This window comes from Martes martes (genome assembly GCF_963455335.1).
Source record: "Martes martes genome assembly, chromosome: 6".
Classification (NCBI taxonomy): Eukaryota; Metazoa; Chordata; class Mammalia; order Carnivora; family Mustelidae; genus Martes; species Martes martes.
Window position 1 is genome coordinate 37847125 of NC_137893.1, and position 12651 is coordinate 37859775.

Sequence of the window (12651 nt, forward strand, 5' to 3'; positions counted from 1 at the left end):
TATTTTCTTTAAGGAAGTCCACTGTTTGAACGGGAAAGCACTGATTTACTGATTGAATTGAAGCAAGAAGGCCACGATCCTAGGACTCAGTATTCTAAACTGTGTCTCTTAAACTCCTTTTCAGTCATCTCTAGGGGAAATAAAAGGAAAACCTCACACCTGTAATAAACAGAAGAGCAGGAAAGGTCATTCGTTTTTGCTCCCTAGAGTGGTTAACAAAATAGACTAGACACATAACGGGAAATGAATGAAAATGTAAATGCTGTATATATTTTACGAAACCTACCATGTAATGAATTGATCATTCATATTAAGCTATAGAATTGGGGAGGGAAATAAAGAGTAACCATGTGTAATCTCTCTCAGTGTGAAGAATGAGTTTATGGGTGAGATTTCTGAATAATATGCAGGGCTTCATACAAATATACAGAAGTGACATAATTTTTCAACCGCTGACTCTGATGGAGTAATTTTTGTGATTCCTGCTCGCAGCTAGAACTCTGAATATGTAGAGCAGGAGCTGATCTTCTACCACAGACGACTTAAGTCATTTTGTGTAAGGAGGTGCTCTGCCTCCAGAAAGCACATATGTTCACCAGCTCATTTAAGAGTGTCTTTGAACATTAGAAGGGACTCAAGAAATTTAATTTGTATTTGTAGGAAGAAGTGACACTCATTTGTAGGAAGAAGAATTATGATAAATAGTCCACATAAACTATTGATTTACTCAATTATTTAAAAGAGACTAGATGGCAAAGAAATGACGCTAAAGTAACAGAAGATGACTGAGGTGACATTTTAATGGAAGTCAAAGTGAACATTTCTACCTTTCTCAAAGATTTGCACAGTCAACCTTTAGAAAGATTTAAAAGAATGGGGCACCTGGATGGCTCAGTGGGTTAAAGCCTCTGCCTTCGGCTCAGGTCGTGATCCCAGGGTCCTGGGATGGAGCCACACATTGGGCTCTCTGCTCAGCGGGGAGCCTGCTTCCCCCTCTCTCTCTGCCTGCCTCTCTGCCTACTTGTGATCTCTGTCTGTCAAATAAATAAATAAATAAATAAATAATCTTAAAAAAAAAAGGCAAAACACGAGGCATTTTTACTTTTATGAAAATTGTTCAGTGTTATGATGATAATTTATATGTTGGTGGCTCTCTTTTATTTAGATTTTGTTTTACAAGAGCCATAGTTTGCTTGTGTTGCTTGCTATAGCTTTGTTCTATTATGCTATAGCTTCCCGCTATAATGTAGAATAAAATGTACTACTTAATTGCTGTGAATCCCTAAAGGATATGAGAGTGGTTTAGACGGGTACCTGTTCAGGAGTCTTACCCTGAAAGAAATCTGCACAATTGGCCTTCTGAGAGTCTCTTTCTAAGCCTGAGGTTAATCACACTCTTTCAACATTCTGTTGTGCTTACTCTTTTTATTCTCTTATCAAGTTTGGACAACACTCTCCCTCAGTGGTGTCTTTATTGAGACCATAGTTTAAATTAAAAACCTGAAGTTTTTCTTCCTAAATCATAAAAGAAGCAAATCTTCATAGTCCGAGAGGATTTTCATTACAGCTATAGGTTTCAATATTGTGAATTTCTATAATACATATTTTTTATCTGTTATATTCATTGTAAACTGCAGAATGAAAAGTCATGTTCAATATTGCCTCACGGTGTTGAGAAAGCCATCTCATTTACTAATCAATAATGGTTTGGGATTATGGGTTTGTTTTCTTTTGTACTTATGTATATACGTATTTACTCATGATTCCATGAGTACAGAGATAGATTGAACATTTTTGACTTGTACACTTTAAATGAATGCAGTTGGTTGTATGTCTATTATAGCTTCATACAGCTGTTTAAAATAATTCTGTCCATAAAGGATAAAAAGTCATAATAAGGGGAAGATTTATTGAGCATTTAACACATACCTGATACTGTGCCAGGAGTTCCACAAATACTGTCTCTTTTGATTCCCACCCTAACCCATTTGAACTTAGAACTACAATTATTCCCAAATATTTGCACAGAGGGAAGAGTGTAGAGCTCGCGTTGAGTTTATACTCCGACAGAATTACCGATTTGCTGACTATGTGACTTTGGGACGCTCATTCGCCTGTTTCTCAGCCTCCTCATCTGTGAAATTGAGCTGGTAATAATAATTTCTATCTCATAGGATTGTTTTGAGAACTAAGTGAGATGATTCACATAAAATGTTTAAAACAGTACTTTCCGTACACTAGGTAATCATTTATTGGCTCTATTTATTTTTTGAATAAACGTTCTCTAATCCAGTAATTCTGAGAGTAGTGCCCAGACTAGCAGCATCAACATCACCTAAGAGTCTTTTAAAAAAGATTTTATTTATTTATTTTAGACAGAGAGAGAGAAAACAAGTGGGGGAAGGGGAAGAGGAAGAGGGAGAAGCAGGCTCCCCGCTGAGCAGGGAGGAAGGGAGCCCAGCCAGAGCCCCAGGGCAGGCTCCATCTCAGGACTCTGGGATAAAGACCTGAGCAGAAGGCAGACCTTAACGACTAAGCCTGCACCCCTGACAGATGAAAATTCTGCTCCCTTTGCCACTGAATCAGAAACTCTGGGGGTTTAGGTACCGTGAGCTACAGTTTCACAAGCTCTGCAGGTGAATCTGATGCCTGTTAAAGTTTGATCTCCTCCATATGTGTCTCAAGAGACTACTGGAAGAAGTAGATAAATCTATAAAAAGCCCTAAACATATTTGATAAATGGTAACATTGTGACAAAAATTTGTGGTAGGTGTTGAAAGCTTTCCCTATTCTAATTAATCCAGTGCATTGTTTGAGCTTGGAGAAGAGTATGTTTATTAATTTAAAAAGCTACGCCTGCAGAATCCAACAAGACTGAGGTTCCCGGGTAGCCAGGGCATTACAGGATAGGAGGATCCTAAATAGGTAACTGGGAGGCTTAGTGATGTTATACGAACGCATCCGGAGACTTATAAATTCTATCGGAGCCCACACCGAAGTTTTTCACACTCAAAAGCCCACAATCTTTCTATATAATGTGTTGTCAGAGAACACAGGAAGATTCGAGAAATAGCGTATGGAGTGATTGCTTACACTTTTCAAATATTGTACTTTACTTAAAAGGTCTTGGTGGGGGAACAATAGACAGTCTATGAGTAAAGAACTTGAAACTTTCATAGCAGGGCGAGAGCACTCTGCACGGTCAGCAGTCTGGGAACCACACAGGCCACGCTGGAAATGTACACTGAGGGTCCTGATGAAATCCCCCTGCTATACGTACAGAACCACCTGCCCTCTGTCAATTTGGATATCTGGTTTTCTCCTTAGGTTCAGAAGGCTCTTTCACTCAGCTTATCCTTTCCTTGAATAAGTGTCATGAATATGGTCCAATCGGGCTAAAGGCCCCACTTAGCATTCTTGCTAGCCTCAAGCTCAAAATACAGACAGAAGAAATTTAACAATGCAGAACTGCTGTTTTAGTTACCTGTAGTAAGCAGTTTCTTCGTTTGAGATATCCCAGTATGCAATTTATATTAGTGACTACATTTTTAAAGTCCCAGCACAGCTTTCCAGAGATTATTCCAGAAACCAGATTTAATGACCTTCAGCAACCAGCCTGAAAGATGAGAAATAGTGGCAGATGGAGTTGGGGCATTTGGGGGCAGGTGGGTAGTGGGTGTCCACTTAGATTGGAGGTTATGAGAGTATAAATAGTTTCAACCTGAATGGCTTAATGATTTCAACCTATGCCCTTTCCTGAGCTAAGAAATACGAAATGGTTATTCCACAATGAGTGGCCTGGGGACCAGCAGCTTGGCATCACCTGGGAACATGCTACGAATGCTGAATCTCAGACCCCACACTAGACCTACTGCATCAGAATAGTCAGTTTAACAAGATCCCCAGGTGGTTATACACACATTAGGATTTGAGAGGCTCTGTTCTAGGTGAACACATCTCACTCCTAGCACACATGAGAATCACCTGGGGAGCTCTTCAAATTCCTATGCCCAGGCCCACTCTAGCCTGATTAAATTAAAATCTCCAGATGGAGTCCAGGCATTTTTGTTTTTTTTTTAAAGCACGCCAGATGATTTCAAGATGTGGCCAAGGTTGAAAAAGATTTTTTTTTTCTGAATTATAAATAATCCTCCAGCTTTTTATTATTTATATAAATTATTGGGTTTTACTTGATTTATTCAGCTGTGACAAGAGAAACACTATTATGTTAGGTCTCTGTTTACATAAAATGAAATATATAAGATACACTTAAATATAAGTATATATAAATATATAATATAAATGTATATATAATAAGTATATAATATAAATATATAAGATACACTTAAATATATTTATATACATATATAGTATATATACAAAAATGTATATGTACATTTACATATAAGTGTATTGTGTGTATGTGTATGTATGTATACATATACATACACATGTACACATATATGTATATGTACATGTATATGCACAGATACATATGTGTATATACATATGCATATGTGTATGGTATACATATATGTGTACATATACATATATGTGTATATGTGTATATGTATATACACACATATATATACACACACACATATAAAATTCAGTGAATGTCCTGTATAAATGTTTCCAAGAGCTCTGCTCTTGTGTGTTGGTTGTAAAGAAACATATTGAACAACTAAAATTTGGTCATTGCTATTTTTCAGCTAGTATCACAAGTTCTTTCCCACCTGGACTCAGCAGCCTGGGCATGTCCTTCATCTCTCCTGAACAGACAGCCAGCTACAAAATGGACATTTTGCTTACAAGCATTGTATTTCGCTGTGTGTTGGTTTGTTATGATTTCAAATCCACTCGATGATGACTTCACTGAAGTTGTTTTGATCTACTGGTTTACGGCTCAGGTGAAGCTGTTTGGGGTCTAAGGGTGAATTTCGAGGCCCCAGTCAGGATGACAGTGGCAGAATTGTGCTACCACGTGCTTATCGATACAAACATGTGGAGACGTGGCTGTGAGGTAATGGGCGTTTAAACCTCAAACACCAAAAATCTGCGAGGCCTTACCAAAAGCGTTCGGTGTGGGCAAGGCTATTTGTTGATCTCCTATAGCTCTCTGAAGATCTGGAGGCACTGGCTCCAGGCTACCCCCGGTTGGCAGTGGTGTAGAACTGCCCAGCAGTCCGAGCAAGAGGGACAGCTGTTGCCACCTCTGTGAAGCTACTCCTCGTGGGCAAGTGGTGCGAGCTGTGTGATGATCCCTGGAGTGAGAACCTTCAGAGCAGCCCGCCTTGCCTGCCAATTCCAACCAGTGCTAGCTGCCCCCGCGCTAGCTACAAGCCCCAGCAGAGAGGGACCTTAGCCAGAAGCTGATATCCAGATTGCAGTTGGAAAGACGAACTCTACCTAGAAGTAACTTGTAAAAAGGTACACCCAACTAAGTTTGAATTTATTTCTTTATTTCCTCATCTCCCCTTTGCCTGGAACAAGAGTGTAACGAATCTCTCATCAGTTTGGAGTATATTATTTCTCTATTGGCTCTTTAAGAGGTATTATCCTATATGCTATTGGCTTGTGAAATACTACTATTATAAATTAGAATTCCTGCTGTGAACCTGCATTAAATAAATTATTGGCAAAGACAGATCTCAGGCTCTGAGCATAATTTGCCCCAAACAAAAGAGTTCGTTGAAGAGATGTAGCTTAGTTGCTAAAATGTCAGATGGGTTGCTTTTAAAACTCTCCCCTGCAGGTTTACCTTTCCTTCTACCCAGCAATCGCTTTAATAGGTTTTAAAAGGTAGCTGGTCCTCTCAAGATGTTGGCTTCTTTTAAAATTCTTTTAATCAAGATCTGCCTCGGATGCTCTTCATTTACTTTCTTAAGTGAAAGTATAACATGAAAGCCAATTCCAAGCTGCTGGGGGCGAAAATAACTGTTACAGGGCCTGGACCTAAACAGGGATTCCTTGCCTCCTCTTTGAAGTGTGGCCACCTGTGAGCTCTTATTGATCTAGCGCAGCCAAGCTTCAAAGGGAGAGAGTTGCACTTCTCCCCCACCTGGCCACTGCATGTTATAACACTTTCGAGTCAGCGGGGGCTACTTTCAAGTTAAAATTTGGATTAAAAAGCTAAATAGTGAGTGGTGAATGGCTCATAAGGTAGCTTTTAAAGCATAAATGTGATTTGAGATCTGCTCAGCAGTATCTTCTCCACCTCCTTTCTTTGCCCTCTTGTCACCCTCTGTATTTCAAAGGTCAGGCTTCTTTCAAATTAGTTTCTAAATCAGAATTTAATGAAGTCACTAACATGAAGGTGAATAGTTGATATATCTAGAGCAATCAGGAAACTGAAAAGCCAAAATAGCTTCCCACCTACATCTATTGACCTTGTAATGAAAAAGAAAAGTTGGTGGAGAAACTAAACTTTTTTTTTTTTTTTCGTTTTTTCTATACTATTGGCTGTGAGAGGAATGGTGATTTATTTATAGATTTAAATTTTGAGAGTCGCATTTTGTGATTCTACATATTTACTAAAGTATATGTATTCAGACTATTTCTCATGGCGTGTTATAATCCTAAAGGATTCTCAACTCCTTATGGGGCCTTTTTAGTACGTGAGAGAGTCAAAGGAGAGGAAAGAAAGCTTAGTAAGAAATGATTGTAATATTAAGGTTTAGTAGTTGAAAATACTTTGCTTTGTATTCTTTGAGATTAGCGTGTAGTTAAGAATAAAAGACTACTATCTTACATCTGTAATGATAGCATTTTGCTTTAAATTGCACTATTAGGTTAAACGTATTTTTAAATATAGTATCCACTAAGAAAATGCCAACCTTTTAAGTTTTCATTTCCATTTTAATCCTTAGAAAACAACTGTCCTCATATGATGATGACTTGAAAGGATTTTTTCTTGGATGAATGGCTTAGCCACAGAAGATGCATGTCTGGGGTAACACCAAAGTCCCCCCACTTGAAAGGGTTCAAATCAGCTTTGGGTAAAACCAAAATGACCCTGGAGACTTGGCCCAAATCTGTCGCTAGAAGCATCTCAAAACTATGCTCATACCGTAATCTGGTCCCAGGATTAATCATCATTTCCTCTGTTTTCCATTAGAAAACTAGACAACATCCCCTCAAATGGTTTGTGTTCCATAATAGGGCACCTCCCATTCGGTGTAGGAAAGATAATTGTCCCAGATGCAAACACGGGAGAGAAATGGAAAAAGCTAGACAAAGGGAATGTGTATAAATCCTGTCCTCCCGAGGTAGCTGCATCTTAACATTAAATGACAAAGTCTACCAGAAGCTGTGGTGTCCATTTGGCAGTTTGTGCAATCAGCAATTACTTATATACTTACCCATCTATAGATATAAATTTTCAAAGCATTCTTAATTTTTGCACGTTTTGTACACAAAATGTTAATAAGAGTCTGCACTTTTAGAAGGAGAAGAACTGTCAATTTTATGCTGTGGAAGTAACATTTCATTTTTGCCAACATTAGCAACTATGAAACAAAGCCCTTACTTTTTTTTTTTTTTTAACATTTTAGAGTTGTATGGCAATCACAGGGTTTTGCTTAGTCTCTGATAATAGAAATAATGTCAGCTCTGCATTTGATATGCACAAGTAGCATTTCCGTGAAAGTTTCACACTGCTGCTATAGCTAGACTTGCCCCTGACTTTGTATGAGAAGGTAAATGACCTCCCATGTCTTTTTCTTTTTTTTTTTTTTTTTTTTTTTTTAAAGATTTTTTATTTATTTATTTGTCAGAGAGAGAGAGTGAGTATAGGCAGAGGCAGAGAGAGAAGCAGGCTCCCTGCCGAGCAAGGAGCCCGATGTGGGACTCGATCCCAGGATGCTGGGATCATGACCTGAGCCGAAGGCAGCTGCTTAACCAACTGAGCCACCCAGGCGTCCCCCCATGTCTTTTTCTGATTAAAGATCTTGGCAGGACAGAAACATAAGAATGCCAACCCTCTGTCAGTATCCCTTTAATCTGCAACCCTCTGTTTATTGGCTTTTATTTATTTGAAGCACCATCTTAAGACAAGAGATACAGTTACGCTGCTGCTTGAAGCATAGAAGTTTTGTTTGTTTGTGTGTTTGTTTTTCCTGAATCACTATGGATGCTTTTTTCCCCCATTAAGATTTTAGGTATTTTTTGTGAGGTAAGCATCATCTTAATTATCAGATTGTTTGCTAACTGGAAAATGAGTCATAAATTCATTGAAATGTAGGTGGATAGTGAATTTTTATACCGATCTTCTTTTCAGAAATAAACATTTCATTTCAAATCTTTAAAATAGCTATATTAAATAAAAGATCTTTCAGAAAAAAGTCTAAGAGAAAGTTTTGATAAAGGTGATAGAATTTTCTCACTATGCCTTATACTAAAAACAGCAAAACAATCTTAAAAAGTATTTAAGTTGTAGATGATGGTCACAGCTAAAATCTTTGGCAAATATGAAAAATTAAGAGGCCCCAAGAGAAAGAACTGAAAATTTTAGTTGAAAATGAACATACATCACCTCCCACGTGTCTTCATTTTATTTAGACCGCAATTCTCATTAGAGATTTTTGAAAACCATGAAACCTATGTAGTAGAAAATTATCTTAAGTATTGATTTAATTAAAAATTTATGAGCACTAAAGCATAGAGAAATGATAATTACAGAATAATTTGGTTATTTTAGTGATTCACATAGGAAAACTAATCTTTTTTCTTTACAGTCACAACCAGAATAGTATTTCTTTATATTCCTGGGAAATGAGTATAACACACAAAATATTTATTCAAAATTGGAAATTATTTTCTTTCTCTCAGTAATGCTAGCTTATCATATATAGCTAAAGGGCTGCAACATAGTTTAAATGTTAAGTAGTCACTTATGAAAAACATTATGGCTCCAAAAATAGGTAATACTTTATGTTGCTGTACATGAGCATCAAACAGCTTTCATCTAACTTGTAGAAAAATGAAAGTGATTTAATCTCACTTTATTATTGTTATTAACTATAGGAATCATCTTGTTATGTTTTAATGCTTTATTTTCTAAATCTTTTTTTTTTAATCCCAGAAGATAGGAGAAGAGTAAAAAATTAAAATAACATTTCTTCCACTCACTTGTCATCCTAGCAATTGTGTTGGACAAATGACAAGAGGGGTTATTTGCCTTTTTGCCTCATTCTGCCTAGAAACATGATCTAAAGAGAAAGATGACTATAAATAGAGTTCGAGATTTCTTTGCAGGTAGGAGGGACATACAGAAAATCTATGCCAGATAGGAAGCACACATCACTCTTGTTGGGATCAGAATGAGCTGAAATAAGAATTAGAAATAGTTTGCAGTAACATGCCCACCAACACAAAATTTCCACTTCAGTTGCACAGCAGTATTATAACCACTGAACATAGACGCCATGTGTCTTATTCAAGATTCTGATCACTAACCTGGCTTTTAATTATGTTGAGTGAGTTAGCAAAGTTTGGAAACTGCTTTGTGTTGGATGGCTAGGGAAGACCAAGATGGTTATCTGGATTAAACATGGAGCTCAGTGCACAAGTGATTTATGGTGCTTTTGCAATAATTCCTCAACTCTCAGGTTGGACAATGCTAATTATCTAGCTTATTATGTAAAATCAAGATACACTTCAGTCACTTTTATTACACATAAAATTTTTATTTAGTCTCAGCAGTTGGGAAACTTTTCACTTACATGTTCCAGTGAAAAGTGGAAAAATATATAATAGGTTTCCATAGTTTTTAACCTTCTTTAAAATTTCAGCGGTTTGGTCACTTGTTTAATGGGCCAAAAAATGGGAGTGGGTGGGGATGAGGGTTTAACATACTGTATTTAGAAGGATCTTGACCTCCTTTTTATGTACATATTTGTCCTTCTTAGCTCTAAATATGATTGATGCTTTCTTTGAAACATGAAAATAAAACTATGATGAAAACAATATGACCTTTGCCATTTTTCAGTTCATGTTTCTTCATTTCTATTAAAACAACAAATACATATTCAACACCGAATACCTGGCCCAAGTATTAGCTACTAGAAATGTAGCTCTTAGTAAGACAAACCTAGTGCAGAAAAGGATTTATGGGAGCATATAGCAAGCAAATGTAACCTTCTGTGGAAGTATAAGGACGTCCTCTCAGAAAATGATGTTTAAAGGTGCCTGGGTGGCTCAGTGGGTTAAGCCTCTACCTTTGGCTTAGGTCATGATCTCAGGGTCCTGGGATTGAACCCCCATCAGACTCTCTGCTCAGCAGGGAGACTACTTCCCCCTCTCTCTCTGCCGGCCTCCCTGCCTCCTTGTGATCTCTCTGTCAAGTAAATAAATAAAGTCTTAAAAAAAGGAAAGAAAGAAAGAAAGAAAGAAAGAAAGAAAGAAAGAAAGAAAGAAAATGATGTTTAAGCTGAGACTTGAAACATTAATAAATCTTAACCAGGAAAAATTGAGAAAGACATTGCGACTTGTTTTGAGTGGAAACCAAAGGAGGGCATGAGCAAAGTGAGTCTTGAGTGAGCACCTGTTAGGGCCCACATTGTATTACCAAGCACATGGCCCTGGGTCTGTTGTGCTGCTATCCCCTTTGCATGGGGCCAGACACATCACAGATGCTCAGGAAAAGAATTCAAAGGAAAATGGGTAAGTACAGGTTAGAGACAAGGAAACAAATCCGTCATTCCAAAGTTAAAAATACTGAATACTTACTATAGGGCAGTGATATTTGGGAAAAGTACAAAGATTACAAGGACCAAAACAGTAGGGACTGAGAAGGTGGAGGAAAGCCTGGATGGAAAAGGATCAGGGAGGGAATTAAGAGCAACTAACAGATGGATTTTTTTTTTTTTTTAACTGATTCAACTGCATATATTCTATATCTTTTGCTCCCCTGACACTGTAACCTCACCCTTTCCTATTATAGTCACCTATCCACGGTCTGTAGCGTTACACAATTCACCATCCAAAAGGCTTATGCTGTTCTCACTCACCGGCAAATGTGCAATCCATCCCATCCTGAGAACATACCAGAATGTTAGTGCACGTAAGTTTAGCTTGTTCTTTTTTTTTTTTTTTTAAGATTTTATTTATTTATTTATTTGACAGAGAGATAGAGAACACAAGTAGACAGAGCAGCAGGCAGAGGGAAAGGGAGAAGCAGACTCCCTGCTGAGCAGGGAGCCAGCTGCTGGGCTGGATCCCAGGACCCTGGGATCATGACCTGAGCTGAAGGCAGAGGCTTAACCAACTGAGACGCCCTGACGCCCTTTAGCTTGCTTCTTATCCAGCTTTGGTTTTAAATGTGCCAAACAGGAATTATTGTTAGTAGTGATAGTTTTCCACAGTAATCTAAAGGATAAAAAAAATTGGAAATAGAAAATGTGAGGATTTATAAATCTACCTTAGAGAGTTGCCTGAGAGATGATAATGCTCCCGATCATTAACAGACTTTGTGTGTCTGCATTTTTGATGACTGTATAAATAAGCCAAGAGAGAAGGTGGCACGAGCTTGGCAGAAGAGAGTGAAATGACAGAGAAGCAACGGAGGGGCTCCACTTGTGTGTGTGTTTATTTGAGATTTTTTCATAATGCTGGGGCCTCAGAGGTACTGTTCTTATCAAATTCTCTCTCCTCTTCATCCGTTTCAGAGTCCACACACTTTGTCATCCACATCATCATCCATCCATTACCCATTTTTCTGCCAGGCTGGGAAAAACACTGAAGGATGAAAACACTTTCGACTGACATTGGGAGAGCTAATAACACACTGAGCGAGCAGTTGTTCGGGGACTTTATTTCTTCCTGGTGTGTAAGTGACTGCTGCCACGCTGTTCGGTAGATTGATAGGAAGATGAAGGGACAGAGTAGCCTACGTCCCACCAATCTATTTCAAAGGTGACAAGACCTTCATGACCCCCAGAAAGAACGTTTCTATTTCTTCTTTCTTTCTGCTTTTATATTAGGCTGTTTGAATATTAGCAAAGAGAAATGTTGGATATCTCTAGTGGGCTACAAAGGAAACAAATCTTAAAACTATCACCTTTAGTTTAGTGTAGAGAGCTTGAAATATTCAGCTTTTGGGTGGTAGAAAATCAAGGGCGATGTTGCTATGAAGCGCGGCCAGGTGGAGAGGATTTGGCCTAATTGAACGAGCACGACTAATAGTTTTTTCTGTTTTCAGGGGAACAATGGTAGGGCAGCACATGGAATCAAAGAAGTGTGTTCAGATTCACCCTTTGCAGTCTTATATACCCAGTATTGACTCATGCGAGAGAACGTCTGAGAAGGAGCAACAGCACGATATTTGAGTTTGTATCAAGTTTGTCAGGAAATATTTTATGGAAATTATAATTTTAGAATAGAAAGTGTAGGGTCCTGCAACTGTGAAGTTCTCAGGTATTTGGTGCTTTGTTTGTAATTCTTAGAAGATCATTTCAAAAAAAAAAAAAAAAAAAGAAGATCATTTCAGTTGACAAAGAGAATGGGAGCTGACCAAGAAAGTTATGGTAGATTTTATTCTACTCTTCAATTTATAATCATATTAAAACAATTCCTTCTTACTGAGAGTCAGAGCAAAGTGACTGCTGAATATTTCTTTCAGTTCAATAATAGAATCTCTCCAGGAAACAACAA